We start from the raw sequence: 12,823 nt of genomic DNA, 5'->3' as shown, positions 1-12,823 counted from the left end.
AATTTAAAATGTTGATTCACTGATTTTAAAAATAATTTCAAAGGGATGTTGCCTCGTTTCCCTTGAAAATACAAAAAAAAAACACAAAGCGGTTGGAAGACGGCATGACGCGTCCAGCTGCCGCAAAGGGCGCTAACTAACTCATTGTACATTGCTTGACACTAACTGGATATAAAGGCTTTTTGAATTGATTGGAAATCGATATACGCTGGCAGCACTGAACAATGTGTCTTTCGCGTGAATCATAAATTAACCTACATGCTACACCGCGTGAATAATGATAAACGTCGAATTTCAATACGTAATTGTGGATAATTTTTACTGTAATGTAATTAATCCAATGGATTGTGAACTTTCTAAAACATATTTTCTTCGATATTATCCAAAAATTTTATGAGCATCGTTTCTTAATTTTCAAATCGTGTCTTAATTTTGAAGTTAGCGGAATTTGAACGAAACAGAAAATTTAAATTTGACCAATCAGAGGGCCTACATCGTCCAGACGCTGGAGTATTAATACTATCAGATAAATTAAAAATTAATAGAATCATAGAAGCTTACCTCTTTTCTGCATAAAGGAGAATAGGTCGTCCAAAAACTCTTTCCTTTTTGGGTCATCGTTGATTTCACAAAGCTGCAAAAAGAGGAAAAAATAATTAATTACCGCGATAATCAATATTGCTGCTCACACTGTTACAACACACAAAATACATAAGAACTTTGAAAAAGCGTGACACAAGAAAATTTCTTATCAAATTCGAAAGTTAATGTGATAGAACTCATGTACATACTAATTAATTAAAATAAATAATAATATTTTGATATGGTGGGTTGATGCAGATGGGTACCTAAAAATCGTTGTAATTGCTTATTCAAATCAATGTTATAGTGTGCGCGTATGATAGAGCTAACAATATTTATTTTATGAACTGAAAGGTCATAGTTAAACGGAATACACTAGTAGGTAAGTACCCAGTGTCCAGTTCATTGCTTCTTCTCTAAAGTGGAAATTTAATTAAGTTGATGAACTATTATTAATGGGAAAATTTAGTCAGAATATTTGCCGACTAGCGTAGATAAATAATCTTTAAATAATTAATGAATTTTAAATTTACATAACAATGAAGTTTTTGTGGCACTTTTTAAAATATCTCACCAGTCTTAAAATTTGATTATTTATTTATTTATTTATTTAGACGCCGTAAAAGGCTTTTACAATATACATGATTTATATTTACAGTGGTTCACAGGAGCGAAACAGTATTATGTTAAACAGAATAATTACTGAGAAATTATGTTGAAGATTAAACAAAAATAACATCTGGTATACATAGGTACATTAGCATTTTTATTTTCAATCCGTAGAGTAGTTTAGTATTGAGGTTATTGTTACCTTCAATATTGAATTTGGTTGAATTTGCTGAGAACTAAGAGTTAGCTCTATTGAATCAGGGCTGTCAGTAAGACATCTCATAAAAATTTTGGAAAAAAATATAGTTTTGATTAATTAAGTATATAAAATTTGTTACGGACGTACTGCTCCGGGCTCGGCCGCGGTCGCCAATCTATAATCTACGCCAATCTGTCTAAACCTAAATTGTATAAAATGAAAGAAATGTATAAAATGTATGTCTGAACCCCTATGTAAAAATGAATATGTAAACAATAAATGAAACGTCGGAGCTTGGCTAGGAGACACGGGCAGAGAAGTATACCGAGAGAGCTGGTGGATTAATAGCATTTAATTAGCTTAGCATTTAATTCGGGCACGGTTATGATAATCGTGCTTATACGAGAGGGAACGTTCGGCCGCGACCCGAAGCAAAGGGCCGTGCGCCGTCATAGCGTGCGAGGTGGTTTGCCGCCCGAACGTTCCACAAGCGCGATTCTGAGGACCGTGCCTGAACAAAGAGAGGCCGTGGCCCAAAATTACCGGCCGAGAGGCGGTAACCAGACCGGCGGCGGGGCCGCGAGCGCGTCACAAACACGGGCTTCGATTCCCAGAATCAAAGAGAAAGTTGGCCCGTGTGAGCGTCGCTCGGCCAGCGCCTGCCGCCGGTGGCCTATAAAACGGGCAACAGTCCCTTGAAAAGACAGATAACCAGAAACCACCACCAGCTCTACACCTCTCTCTCTGCTCTGCCCTCTACCTCGCTCCGACTTCTGACTCTGCTCGCCTTCTTTCACTCTGACCCCCGCCTCACCCTGGACCACGGACTGCCTACCCTTTCGGACCAGACTCGGAATCAGCTCAAGAACAAGCGACAAGTAATCGGACCAGCTCTACAGCGGCTTCAGAGACGGCCCCGTTCTACCCCTCCACGCCACTGAAGGACGACATCTCACGCCTCCACAGATTGGGATCACCGCCCCTTTTACAGTCTTATGTGTCACCATTACGTCTGATACATAAGTGGTCCTTCGACGCCGGATCTCTCCGTGGAAAGATGTCACCTTCACTGCGCTCTGGGAAGAACAGCGCTGACGGGGACTCATCGCAGGGAAGCGATGATCCCACACCAACCGGGGCGGCCACAGCCGCGCCCCCCGGACTCCGGCCAACCGCCCCCCTGGCCCCCTCTGATCCCCGAGCGGACCTACTGCCTGGTCCCTCCGGTGCATCACCACCACAGACGCCCCCTGCCGCGGCCGACGTCTCGTCAAGAAGCGAGGCTTCCAGCGAGGATACGCTCCGGCAGGTGCAGCTCGAGCTAAGAGCTGAGAGGCGGCGCACCCAGAAGCTGCAGGATGACCACGCCCGACAGATGGCAGAACTTATCGCCACGCTGAAGGGCCTCACGCAAACCGCTTCACCTGCAGCCTGGCAACCCGACGGAGCCTATCCCGGAAGCCAGCCATCTAGCGGCTTCGGACGAAACCTGGGCTACGCACCCGAGGCGCACACCACTGGCCCACGGGTGGGCCTTCCACAGACTGCGGCGCCCCCGAGCGGCCACAGTCACAGCCTTGCCTACACAGTGGGGGGAGAGCCCACTGTTCCGCAAGCCACAGCTCCACGGGCGGAATACCAGCCGACGCCGGCGCCCCCGGGCGTACCTAGTCAGGGGTACGCAGCGGAGGCAAAAACCACTGGCCCACGGGTTGGCCTGCCACAGACTGCGGCGCCCTCTAGCGGCCCCAGTCACAGCCTTGCCTACACAGTGGGAGAGCCCACTGTTTTGCAAGCTACAACACCAGGGGCGGACTACCAACTGACGGCGGCGCCATCTAGCGGCTTCACTCACGGCTTCGGGTTTGCAGCGGAGGTGCGAACCACTGCGCCGCGGCTGGATTACACACCGACGCCGACGCCGGCGCCCCCGGGCGTACCTACTCAGAGCTACGCAGCGGAGGCGCAAACCACTGGCCTTCCACAGACTGCGGCGCCCCCTAGCGGCCCCGGTCACAGCCATACCTTCACAGTGGGGGGAGAACCCACTGTGCCACAAGCCACAGCCCAGACTACCGATGTCATCGGGAACTCACGCCGCGCCGTGAGGGCTCAAACCGGGACGGAGAAAAACCATGCTGCGGATCCACTCACGGACGGCGCTTCCCTAGGCGCCGTGACGCTGCGAGGTGGACCAGAGCCGCAGTATGGCTATCCCGGTGTGACCCGCGGGCCCGCCCAGTTCCCAGCATTTGCCCCGAGCGGAATCTCGCCATCGCAATCCCCCGCTTACGGATACGGGGCCTGCAACCGAGCGGATGAGGCAGCGAGGCAGACACGAGACTGGGTGCATCAAGGGAGTGTCCCTCTTGCCCAGGTGACGGCCATGTTCGCCGACGCCCTCCGGCAGTCCCAGGCCGGTGGCACACCTCGCTACCATCCCGAAGATGAGCGGATGGCATCCCTCATCGCCCGGCAGTCCAGCGCAAAGGACTTGCCGCCCTACGCTGGCGACGCCATAGAGTGGCAGGCCTGGAAGGCACAATTCCTGCAATCGACGGCCACCTGCGGAATGACGGCGGCCGAGAACCTGATGCGGCTGCAGCGTGCCCTGAAGGGAAAGGCACGAGAAGCCGTCAGCCCTCTCCTCCTGGACCCGGCGCAGGTGCCGGAAATCATGGATGTCCTGGAGCACCGCTTTGGGGGCGCGCACTCTGTCGCCGCGGTCATGTTCGACCGGATAAAGCGGCTAACCCGACTGCAGGAGGACGCATCGACCGAGGCTCTGGTGGAGTTCTCGGGCACGGTGCAGAACATCGTGGCTTTGCTGGGGAACCTGCGGGGTGATTACCTCTCCAACCCGGCCCTCCTCAGCGAAATCGCCTCGAAGATGCCGTTAGCCCTACGCGTCTTGTGGTTGGGTAAGGTGGCCGACCAGACGCACGCGGCCACCGTGGTGCAGCTTGCCGCCTTCCTGAAGCGGCTGACCAACGCGGTGCCGCGGTCGGGCCTCACCGACAATGGCCGAGCAGCGCGGCCGAGCAGCTCGGTCGAACAACAGCGGGCCGCCCGCCCGTATCGTGAAAATGTGTACGTGACCGACGAGCGGCCGGAACCCCGCAGTGAAATTTGGTGCGCACTGTGCAAAGACGATTCGCACAAGCTCTACAAGTGTCCACAATTCGCCGAAGAAACAATCAGTACGCGTTGGGAGCTTGTAAAAAGTGCACGGTTGTGCTTTAAGTGTCTGGACGGTATGCACCAGATAAAACGGTGCGAGTACCGGACCAACTGCGGAGTGGGCACGTGCCGTGCCCCGCATCATTGCTTGCTGCACGATGACGCGTACACTCGTGGCCCCGAGGCGCACACAGTCACGAACACGTGGGAAAGTGGGGGAAACGTGCTACTGAAAGTGATTCCCGTGACATTGTGCGGCCCCGGGGGCCATGCGACTGTGCACGCGCTGCTTGACAAGGGCTCTGCAATAACCCTAGTCGAGGCATATGTTGCAGACATCGTTGGAGCCGCGGGTCCGGTACGTGGCCTGCAAATTCGGGGCGCTAATGGGATGTGTTCGTCCGATGCTACGTCCCGGCGGGTGAGACTGTCGGTGCGCGGCGACGGAGACGCGTTCACGGTGACGGCCCACACCGTAACAGACCTAGACCTCCCGCGACAAACAGTGGCCGGCCGCCGGCAGGTGAAACCCCGGCTGCTGATCGGACAATCACGATACGGGATGGTCACAATAAAATCACGAGTTTTATGGACGATAATTTCAGACTTGGGTTCGATCTATGGAAACAGTTTTTTCAGCCTCTATGGTACCAAACGGGCTGAAATTTTGAAATAATGATAAGAATCGTTAGCCAAAACGAATTCAGTCACAACATTTAAATAAAGTTGTATTTTTAGAAAAATCATGAGTTTTATGGACGATAATTTCAGACTTGGGTTCGAAAATTGGAAGCAGTTTTTTCAATCTCTATGGTAACAAACGGGCTGAAATTTTGGAATAGTGATAAGAATCATGATCCAAAACGATTTCAGTCACAAAATTTGCATTAAGTTGGATTTTTTGAAAAATCACGATTTTTATGGACGCTTATTTCAGACTTGGGTTAGAACTATGGAAACAGTTTTTTCAGGCTCTATGGTACCAAACGGGCTGATTTTTTGTTATAGTGAACAGAATCGTTATCCAAAACGATTTCAGTCAAAACATTTTAATAAAGTTGTATTTTGAGAAAAATCATGAGTTTTATGGACGATAATTTCTGACTTTGGTTTGAAAATTGGAAGCAGTTTTTTTAAGCTCTATGGTACCAAACGGGCTGAAATTTTTGAATAGTGATAAAAATCATGATCCAAAACGATTTCAGTAACAAAATCTGCATAAAGTTGTATTTTTAGAAAAATGATTTTTATGGACGCTTATTTCAGACCTGGGCTCGAACTTTCGAAGAAGTTTTTTCGATCCAAAACGATTTCTCACAAAATTTCCATAAAGTTGGATTTTTGGAAAAATCGAGATTTTTATGGACGCTTATTTCAGACTTGGGTTCGAACTATGGAAACCGTTTTTTCAGGCTCTATGGTACCAAACGGGCTGATTTTTTGTAATAGTGAACAGAATCGTTATCCAAAACGATTTCAGTCACAACATTTTAATATAAATGTATTTTTAGAAAAATCACGAGTTTTATGGACGCTAATTTCAGACTTGGGTTCGATCTATGGAAACAGTTTTTTCAGCCTCTATGGTACCAATTGGGCTGAAAGTTTGGAATAGTGATAAGAATCATGATCCAAAACGAAATCAGTCACAAAATTTGCATTAAGTTAGGAAAAATGATTTTTATGGACGCTAATTTCAGACTTGGGTTCGATCTATGGAACTGTTTTTACAGGCTCTATGGTACCAAATGGGCTGAAATTTTGAAATAGTGATGAGAATCGTTATCCAAACGAATTCAGTCACAAAATCTACATAAAGTTGTATTTTAAGAAAAATCACAAGTTTTGTGGACGATAATTTCAGACTTGGGTTTAAAAATTGGAAGCAGTTTTTTTAAGCTCTATGGTACCAAATGGGCTGAAATTTTTGAATAGTGATAAAAATCATGATCCAAAACGATTTCAGTAACAAAATCTGCATAAAGTTGTATTTTTAGAAAAATGATTTTTATGGACGCTTATTTCAGACCTGGGCTCGAACTTTCGAAGAAGTTTTTTCGATCCAAAACGATTTCTCACAAAATTTCCATAAAGTTGGATTTTTGGAAAAATCGAGATTTTTATGGACGCTTATTTCAGACTTGGGTTCGAACTATGGAAACAGTTTTTTCAGGCTCTATGGTACCAAACGGGCTGATTTTTTGTAATAGTGAACAGAATCGTTATCCAAAACGATTTCAGTCACAACATTTTAATATAAATGTATTTTTAGAAAAATCACGAGTTTTATGGACGCTAATTTCAGACTTGGGTTCGATCTATGGAAACAGTTTTTTCAGCCTCTATGGTACCAATTGGGCTGAAAGTTTGGAATAGTGATAAGAATCATGATCCAAAACGAAATCAGTCACAAAATTTGCATTAAGTTAGGAAAAATGATTTTTATGGACGCTAATTTCAGACTTGGGTTCGATCTATGGAACTGTTTTTACAGGCTCTATGGTACCAAATGGGCTGAAATTTTGAAATAGTGATGAGAATCGTTATCCAAACGAATTCAGTCACAAAATCTACATAAAGTTGTATTTTAAGAAAAATCACGAGTTTTGTGGACGATAATTTCAGACTTGGGTTTAAAAATTGGAAGCAGTTTTTTTAAGCTCTATGGTACCAAATGGGCTGAAATTTTTGAATAGTGATAAAAATCATGATCCAAAACGATTTCAGTAACAAAATCTGCATAAAGTTGTATTTTTAGAAAAATGATTTTTATGGACGCTTATTTCAGACCTGGGCTCGAACTTTCGAAGAAGTTTTTTCGATCCAAAACGATTTCTCACAAAATTTCCATAAAGTTGGATTTTTGGAAAAATCGAGATTTTTATGGACGCTTATTTCAGACTTGGGTTCGAACTATGGAAACAGTTTTTTCAGGCTCTATGGTACCAAACGGGCTGATTTTTTGTAATAGTGAACAGAATCGTTATCCAAAACGATTTCAGTCACAACATTTTAATATAAATGTAATTTTAGAAAAATCATGAGTTTTATGGACGATAATTTCAGACTTGGGTTTAAAAATTGGAAGCAGTTTTTTTAAGCTCTATGGTAACAAATGGGCTGAAATTTTTGAATAGTGATAAGAATCATGATCCAAAACGAAATCAGTCACAAAATTTGCATTTAGTTAGGAAAAATGATTTTTATGGACGCTAATTTCAGACTTGGGGTCGATCTATGTAAACAGTGTTTTCAGGCTCTATGGTAACAAACGGGCTAATTTTTTGAAAAAGTGATAAGAATCGTTATCCAAAACGAAATCAGTCATAAAATCTACAGAAAGTTGTATTTTTAGAAAAATCACGAGTTTTATGGACGATAATTTCAGACGTGGGTTCGAACTATGGAAACAGTTTTTTCAGGCTCTATGGTACCAAACGGTCTGATTTTTTGAAAAAAGTGATAAAAATCGTTATCCAAAACGAAATCAGTCAGAAAATCTACATAAAGTTGTATTTTTAGAAAAATCACGAGTTTAATGGACGATAATTTCAGACTTGGGTTTAAAAATTGGAAGCAGTTTTTTCAAGCTCTATGGTACCAAACCGGGCTGAAATTTTGGAAAAGTGATAAGAATCATGATCCAAAACGAAATCAGTCACAAAATTTGCATTTAGTTAGGAAAAATGATTTTTATGGACGCTAATTTCAGACTTGGGGTCGATCTATGTAAACAGTGTTTTCAGGCTCTATGGTAACAAACGGGCTAATTTTTTGAAAAAGTGATAAGAATCGTTATCCAAAACGAAATCAGTCATAAAATCTACAGAAAGTTGTATTTTTAGAAAAATCACGAGTTTTATGGACGATAATTTCAGACGTGGGTTCGAACTATGGAAACAGTTTTTTCAGGCTCTATGGTACCAAACGGTCTGATTTTTTGAAAAAAGTGATAAAAATCGTTATCCAAAACGAAATCAGTCAGAAAATCTACATAAAGTTGTATTTTTAGAAAAATCACGAGTTTAATGGACGATAATTTCAGACTTGGGTTTAAAAATTGGAAGCAGTTTTTTCAAGCTCTATGGTACCAAACGGGCTGAAATTTTGGAAAAGTGATAAGAATCATGATCCAAAACGAAATCAGTCACAAAATTTGCATTTAGTTAGGAAAAATGATTTTTATGGACGCTAATTTCAGACTTGGGGTCGATCTATGTAAACAGTGTTTTCAGGCTCTATGGTAACAAACGGGCTAATTTTTTGAAAAAGTGATAAGAATCGTTATTCAAAACGAAATCAGTCATAAAATCTACATAAAGTTGTATTTTTAGAAAAATCACGAGTTTTATGGACGAGTCACAAAATTTGCATAAATTTAAGAAAAATGATTTTTATGGACGCTAATTTCAGACTTGGGTTCGATCTATGGAAACAGTTTTTTCAGGCTCTATGGTACCAAACGGGCTGATTTTTTGTAATAGTGAACAGAATCGTTATCCAAAACGATTTCAGTCACAACATTTTAATATAAATGTATTTTTAGAAAAATCATGAGTTTTATGGACGATAATTTCAGACTTGGGTTTAAAAATTGGAAGCAGTTTTTTTAAGCTCTATGGTAACAAATGGGCTGAAATTTTTGAATAGTGATAAGAATCATGATCCAAAACGAAATCAGTCACAAAATTTGCATTTAGTTAGGAAAAATGATTTTTATGGACGCTAATTTCAGACTTGGGGTCGATCTATGTAAACAGTGTTTTCAGGCTCTATGGTAACAAACGGGCTAATTTTTTGAAAAAGTGATAAGAATCGTTATCCAAAACGAAATCAGTCATAAAATCTACATAAAGTTGTATTTTTAGAAAAATCACGAGTTTAATGGACGATAATTTCAGACGTGGGTTCGAACTATGGAAACAGTTTTTTCAGGCTCTATGGTACCAAACGGGCTGAAATTTTGAAATAGTGATCAGAATCGTTATGCAAACGAATTCAGTCAGAAAATCTACATAAAGTTGTATTTTTAGTAAAATCACGAGTTTAATTGACGATAATTTCAGACTTGGGTTTAAAAATTGGAAGCAGTTTTTTCAAGCTCTATGGTACCAAACGGGCTGAAATTTTGGAATAGTGATAGGAATCATGATCCAAAACGATTTTAGTCATAAAATCTACATTAAAATGTATTTTTAGAAAAATCACGAGTTTTATGGACGATAATTTTAGAAATGGGTTCGAACTATGGAAAAAGTTTTTTCTGGCTCTATGGTACCAAACGGGCTGAAATTTTGAAATATTGATAAGAATCGTTATCCAAACGAATTCAGTCACAAAATCTACATAAAGTTGTATTTTTAGAAAAATCACGAGTTTTATGGACGCTAATTTCAGACTTGGGTTCGATCTATGGAAACAGTTTTTTCAGGCTCTATGGTACCAAACGGGCTGATTTTTTGTAATAGTGAACAGAATCGTTATCCAAAACGATTTCAGTCGCAACATTTTAATAAAGTTGTATTTTGAGAAATATCATGAGTTTTATGGACGATAATTTCTGACTTTGGTTTGAAAATTGGAAGCAGTTTTTTTAAGCTCTATGGTACCAAACGGGCTGAAATTTTTGAATAGTTATAGGAATCATGATCCAAAACGATTTCAGTCATAAAATCTACACTAAGTTGTATTTTTAGAAAAATCACGACTTATATGGACGATAATTTAAGATTTAAATATTGAAGACAATATTAGTGATTTTTAATCGCAAATCTGAAACAGAAAAATCAGAAAAGGAAACGGTCACATCTGAAACAGTTGTTAGAGCATTGTCCCGGAAAGACAAGGGTCCTGGGTTCGGGTCCCAGATTTGACCGTTTCCTTTTCTGATTTTTTTGTTTCAGATTTGCGTTTAAAAATCACTTATATTGTCTTCAATATTTAAATATTATAATTTGAGGTTTTACTCAATAAGTTATTCCGAAAAATAATAATTCATTTTCCTGACTTGCAGAAAAAGTCAATAGATGTCGCACATTAAAAATAAAAACAATAAGATAGGTTTATCTATAAGACGTTGTCTAGGATTGCATTTAGTTCGGGTTTAATCTTGCGATCATACATAAAGATAGTTGCCAATAAAAATGTGCGGTGAAAAAATGAAGACAACGTTGGTAGTTCTTATTCGAAGTATGATACAGTTAAAAGTGACCGATGAGGATAGGGTCCCATTAGCGCAGTTGGTAGAGCATTGTCCCGGAAAGACAAGGGTCCTGGGTTCGTGTCCCAGATGTGATTGTTTCCTTTTCTGATTTTTCTGTTTCAGATTTGCGTTTAAAAATCACTAATATTGTCTTCAATATTTAAATATTATAATTTGAGGTTTTACTCAATAAGTTATTCCGAAAAATAATAATTGATAATTTAAGAAATTGGTTCGAACTATGGATACAGTTTTTTCAGGCTCTATGTTACCAAACGGGCTGAAGTTTTGAAATAAAGATAAGAATCGTTAGCCAAAACGAATTCAGTCACAACATTTAAAAAAATTTGTATTTTTAGAAAAATCATGAGTTTTATGGACGATAATTTCAGACTTGGGTTCGAAAATTGGAAGCAGTTTTTTCAATCTCTATGGTAACAAACGGGCTGAAATTTTGGAATTGTGATAGGAATCATGATCCAAAACGATTTCAGTCATAAAATCTACATTAAGTTGTATTTTTAGAAAAATCATGAGTTTTATGGACGATAATTTCAGACTTGGGTTCGAAATTTAGCAGCAGAAATTCAAGCTCTATGGTACCAAACGGGCTGAAATTTTGGATTAGTGATAAGAATCATGATCCAAAACGATTTCAGTAACATAATCTGCATAAAGTTGTATTTTTTGAAAAATGACTTTTTGGACGCTTATTTCAGACTTGGGCTCGAACTTTGGAAGAAGTTTTTTCGATCCAAAACGATTTCAGTCACAAAATTTCCATAAAGTTGGATTTTTTTAAAAATCACGATTTTTATGGACGCTAATTTCAGACTTGGGTTCGATCTATGGAAACAGTTTTTTCAGGCTCTATGGTACCAAACGGGCTGAAATTTTGAAATAGTGATAAGAATCGTTATCCAAACGAATTCAGTCACAAAATCTACATAAAGTTGTATTTTTAGAAAAATCACGACTTATATGGACGATAATTTAAGATTTAAATATTGAAGACAATATTAGTGATTTTTAATTGCAAATCTGAAACAGAAAAATCAGAAAAGGAAACGGTCACATCTGAAACAGTTGTTAGAGCATTGTCCCGGAAAGACAAGGGTCCTGGGTTCGGGTCCCAGATTTGACCGTTTCCTTTTCTGATTTTTTTGTTTCAGATTTGCGTTTAAAAATCACTTATATTGTCTTCAATATTTAAATATTATAATTTGAGGTTTTACTCAATAAGTTATTCCGAAAAATAATAATTCATTTTCCTGACTTGCAGAAAAAGTCAATAGATGTCGCACATTAAAAATAAAAACAATAAGATAGGTTTATCTATAAGACGTTGTCTAGGATTGCATTTAGTTCGGGTTTAATCTTGCGATCATACATAAAGATAGTTGCCAATAAAAATGTGCGGTGAAAAAATGAAGACAACGTTGGTAGTTCTTATTCGAAGTATGATACAGTTAAAAGTGACCGATGAGGATAGGGTCCCATTAGCGCAGTTGGTAGAGCATTGTCCCGGAAAGACAAGGGTCCTGGGTTCGTGTCCCAGATGTGATTGTTTCCTTTTCTGATTTTTCTGTTTCAGATTTGCGTTTAAAAATCACTAATATTGTCTTCAATATTTAAATATTATAATTTGAGGTTTTACTCAATAAGTTATTCCGAAAAATAATAATTGATAATTTAAGAAATTGGTTCGAACTATGGATACAGTTTTTTCAGGCTCTATGTTACCAAACGGGCTGAAGTTTTGAAATAAAGATAAGAATCGTTAGCCAAAACGAATTCAGTCACAACATTTAAAAAAAATTGTATTTTTAGAAAAATCATGAGTTTTATGGACGATAATTTCAGACTTGGGTTCGAAAATTGGAAGCAGTTTTTTCAATCTCTATGGTAACAAACGGGCTGAAATTTTGGAATTGTGATAGGAATCATGATCCAAAACGATTTCAGTCATAAAATCTACATTAAGTTGTATTTTTAGAAAAATCATGAGTTTTATGGACGATAATTTCAGACTTGGGTTCGAAATTTAGCAG

General features: G+C 40.3%; 1 long non-coding RNA gene across 2 annotated transcripts in view; it reads right to left on the bottom strand.

The window, feature by feature from the left end:
• LOC149409027 (uncharacterized) overlaps positions 1–12,823 on the bottom strand; it is a 374,037-nt gene that overhangs the window by 223,314 nt on the left and 137,900 nt on the right. For both annotated transcript variants that reach the window (XR_016305303.1, XR_016305302.1), the window contains exon 2: positions 562–634. This is a non-coding gene — a long non-coding RNA (uncharacterized LOC149409027). The remainder of the gene's footprint in view (positions 1–561; positions 635–12,823) is intronic.

Source organism: Hesperophylax consimilis, unplaced genomic scaffold, assembly GCF_061612785.1.
Source record: "Hesperophylax consimilis isolate HC1 unplaced genomic scaffold, BYU_Hcon_1.0 scaffold_38, whole genome shotgun sequence".
Taxonomy (NCBI): Eukaryota; Metazoa; Arthropoda; class Insecta; order Trichoptera; family Limnephilidae; genus Hesperophylax; species Hesperophylax consimilis.
This window is presented reverse-complemented; position numbering and strand designations above follow the sequence as displayed.